General features: G+C 40.4%; 1 long non-coding RNA gene across 1 annotated transcript; it reads left to right on the top strand.

Moving 5' to 3' along the window:
* The first annotated feature begins 606 nt into the window (after window positions 1-606).
* Window positions 607-2,829, top strand: LOC131499379 (uncharacterized). Its single transcript, XR_009255841.1, has 3 exons — window positions 607-934; window positions 1,035-1,182; window positions 1,598-2,829. It is a non-coding gene; the product is annotated as an uncharacterized LOC131499379 (long non-coding RNA).
* The last annotated feature ends 1,661 nt before the right edge of the window (window positions 2,830-4,490 follow it).

The following is a 4,490-nucleotide window of genomic DNA, read 5'->3' as shown; positions in this document are numbered from 1 at the left end:
TCTCTACCTGTGACTTCAATACATGGATAGTTTGCTTTTTTTTTTTTAATAAACTTCTATAAATGGGGTCACATGGAATGCAGTCTTCTGTATCTGCCTTCTTTCTGACAATATAATGTTTGTAAGGTTAATCCATATTATTTGGTTTAGTTGTTGGTGCATTTATGCTCCTAAGTGTGCAGTGTCCCACTGTGTGAAAATACCATGATTTATTTATCCATCCTATCTCTGGTAGACACTTGGGTAGCTTATAGTTTTAAGTCATCATTAATGCTGCTATTTATATTCTTGTACTTGTCTTCTGGTGAACATATACTTAAGGAGTGGAATTGCCAGGTGATCACATATTCTCATGTTTGGTTTATGTAGATACTGTTAACAAATCTTTCCAAATGATTTAATAATTGTTATTGCTGTGGATCGAATGTGTCCCTCTCAAATTGCTATGTTGTGGCCCTAACTCCCAATGTGACTGTATTTGGAAAAAGGGCCTATAAGGAGATAATGAAGGTTAAGCGAGGTCATAAGGATGAGGCTCTCGTGTCACACGATTGGTGTTCTTATAAGAAGAGAGACATCAGGGTTCTCCTTCTCTGCCACGTGAGGACACAGCGAGAAAGAGGCCATCTGAAAGCCACTAGGAGGGCCCTTACCATGAACCACATGAGCCAGCACCTTGATCTTGAACCTCCCAGCCTCCTGAACTATGGAAACCCAAATTTCTCTTATTTAAGTCAACCAAATCTCTGGTCTTTTGTTATGGCAGTGCAAACTGACAAATGCAATTACTGTGAGTAAGTGGGGTTTTTTCTTTAAATAATCTTTTAATTTCAGAATAATTTTACTTCTACAGGAAAGTTGCCAAGAGAGTTCACAGAGTTCCTGTATACGCTTCATCCCATTTTCTTTGATGTCGACATCCCACATGACCAAGGTAACCTTAAGGAATTAACACTGGTACATTACTATTAAGTAAGCAACAAATGTTATTTGGATAGCACCAGGTCATTACTATTTTCTCATTTCTGCTTTAGGATCTCATTCAGGATATCACTGGACTGCACTTCATGGGTTTTATTTGTATTTCGCTGATGAGAAAAGGAATCCACTTGGGTCAATTAGCTTACCCACATTCACATCCGCCTGTTCAAGGCTGTCGTAACCACACAGCAAAGGCACTCAGTAAATCTTGGCTAAATGTATGGATGCTCAAATACTTAAAAAAATACTATGGCTGTGTGAAAACTTGATATTTAAGATATATGGTGTGAACATGATCCTTCTCCATCTCTATGGGCCTCTCCATCTTTACGGGGAGGCGTGTGTGATGAAAAAGATCCTCTTGGCTCTGCTAGATCACTGTGTCATCTTGGGCAAGCCACTGAACCTCTCTGGGCTTGTTATCCAGCAGCTATAAAATGGGGAAAATAATATTGTCCTCGCTCCCTAGATATGCTTGTGTAGGGAGCGCTTTGGAAACTGTAACATACTATACATACATTAGGAAGTGTTGACCTTATGGCATTTATCTAACTGTAAAAAAGAAATCACAGGTGAAATGGAGAATGCTATTTACTGTAGTTCTTTCTAATTCCAGAGAAAAATGCCTATATCCATAGAGGCACTACTGAAACCATGCAAGCAACAGAACCATCTGGGGGTAGAAAAGCCACAAGAAAAATCACGGCTCATTCTATTACTTCTTGGGTGATTAATGGAAATCTGGTACGTCATGCACAAATATTTTCTATCTAGATTTCACATCATGGAACTAGCAGGAATGCAGCGCAATGTGACAAAAATACTCAACATTGAGTCTTAATTAGGCTTGATCACAAAGCCTGACAGTCACTGCCTCAAGGACACTATTCCTTTTGTGCCTGGCAAATAACAGGTACGCCCAAGTGTTTATTAGATGAATATTTAATTTTCCAGTCTAAACGGGTTGGAAAGTTTGATCTTCGTATTTTCCTTGGAAATAAATACATTTTCATCAAAACTTATAAATCAGTTTTCGAGAAGTTGTAGTCTTCCAGAAAAGCCTGGCTAACTCACACTGCCAAATCTTTCAGAGTTTGCCTGTGTAGTGGTGACGATGTTGACAAGATTTCAAGGGGCCTGAAGAGGAAACACCAAATGAGAAGGAGTGTTCAGAAAAACAGAAACAGGGTTTTATAAATACTTCTGAGCAGATGTCATGTGCACGAAGGCAGGCCAGTTCTCTGAATTGTGAACTGATCTCAAGTTCAAAACGCACTCCCTGTGTTGGGGGGAAGCATCGTCTTTCCACTCTTAATATATCAAGTTCTTTGAAATCATCCTTTCCCAACGGTGGTGTTGTCAAAAAACAAAACAACCCCCCCCCCAAAAAAAACACAAAAAACCAAAAACCAGAAAAACAAAACAGCGGCTCACACTTACATGAACTCTCGGACGGACCTCCGGCAAGAGCACATCAGCAAGTTAGGCAAGAAAATTCCCTCACCGGTAATAAATAAGGAGCAGAGGGAATGAAGATGGGCATTTTGGCCGGATTCCAAACGCGGAAACCTGCCTATCCACCTCCAAAATGATGCAAGATTGCAGTTTCTTTAATGTTCATCTTATGTGCTTAATTACCGATAGTGCTCGACTAATTATTTCTTGTTTTGTAGACTATTTAAACAGAGAAGGAAGGCAGCTACAGACTTTTGTATACCGAATGAGGATTTGTAACTCATTTTTGTAATCGCATGATTCCCAGAAGGCTTCATTACAAACACGAAAGAAAACAGGATGCTAAAAGCAGGTGACAGTCTCATTTCCACAGGTACGGGTTAAAGCAGCACAGTGAAGTAATGGAAAATAAAATAAAAAATAGCCTTTAGATGTTTCCAACCATGTAAAGTGTTTTCATGTTAATAAGAGGGAAAACTGCAAATACAGCAAAGTCACCTCCGTTTGGGGCTGGCGTCTTTTCTGATGCTTGATTTGATCCAACATCTCTGCAAGATTATGAAATAAGCCACAAAATAGACCCCAGGTTTGTAACTCACAAAAACAACTGTGTGGCAGGTTGCATGTGGCACCATGAACTTGGGTCATTCTCTCTGCTTTCACCCTTTTACTAGATCGACATTTTCATATAAATTCTTGGTCAGTTGAAACCATCATACAGGCTTTCCAAATGTTTGGGAAAAAATAAAAGGCTGAAGCTGAATAATAATACAAAAGACCCTAGAGATGATAGACTGTTAGAAAGTGCTTGTAGGCACAACAGTGTTGCCTCTTGGAAAACAAATGGGAAAATGGGTTTAGTGGTCACGTTATCAATCACCGATTTGTTTTTGTTTTTGTTTTTTGAGAATTGGCCCTAGGTCCAGGATGGTGTTAGATATCTGGGGATGTGGAAGAGATCCTGAAATATCATAAGACATATCTGCCCATAAGGCATCAATAGACTAATTGGAAGTTTGAAATAAGACAAATGAAAGAACAACATCGTCACTACTGCGGTTGCCATCATGACAGAGCCTCCCTCCCACCCCGATCAAGGATTTGTTGTATTTCAAATGGAGATGAAAAATCCACATATCCCCACATTGTTGTAGCAAACTGCCAGGCAAGAGCTATTGGCCCTTTTCCCGGGTGACGAAACTGAGGTCTGTGTCCTTGAAGGCTATGCAGCTTCCACTCAACCTCCTTGATTTTCCTCCCTGGGTTTTTCTGCCTGAACAAATGCTTAGGGTTATAGAAGTTAGAACTTGTTGCTTTGAAGAAAGCAATTTCAGGAACATAGCTGGGTAGAAGCCAGACTTCTGGGTATTAGAGGGAAGGGGGATATAGAGGCAATTAAGGAATAACATTGATAACATTTACTGAATCCTTACATGCACCAAGCAGGGTGCTACATTCTTTACACAAAGTATCTCAAGTCTTCATGGTGACTCTATGAAATACATGGTAATAAGAATCATGATAATAGCTAACAATGTAGCTAGTGTGCTTCAGAGAATGAACCAAGTCCTTTATAGGTATCATTTCATGTGACCCTCCTCCAAAACCCTGTAACATTGTTATGATTCCTATTATCCCATTTAGCAGAGCAGTAAACTGAGATTTACAGAAGTTCATTTGCCCCGAAGTTGTGACCAATTACACAATGACAGGGCCAGGGATTAAACCCCGGGGACTTCCTGCAAGGGGTATGCTTTTCAATGCCATACCAGACTACCACTCAGGATGTACTTAACGGCAACTCAGGCAGGCTACATCGTCTGTCCAAGATCACGCAGCTAATGGGTTGTGGCTCAGGATTCCCTTCCTCATTCTGCTCTCCTGATCATTATGCCACCTCACCTCCCCAAATAAGACAGCTATTCAGGAGTTGGACAATGAGATTCAAAACCCCAGTGGATACTTCTGGAACCAGGAGAAGGTATTCTAAGATATCTAGAGAGGCGGCTTCCAGGGAGCTTGTCTCCACTGACAGACACAAATGAGAACGGGTC

This window comes from Neofelis nebulosa, chromosome 17 (assembly GCF_028018385.1).
Source record: "Neofelis nebulosa isolate mNeoNeb1 chromosome 17, mNeoNeb1.pri, whole genome shotgun sequence".
Taxonomy (NCBI): Eukaryota; Metazoa; Chordata; class Mammalia; order Carnivora; family Felidae; genus Neofelis; species Neofelis nebulosa.
The sequence above is the reverse complement of the archived record's forward strand: the minus strand, read 5'-3'. Positions and strand labels throughout refer to the sequence as shown.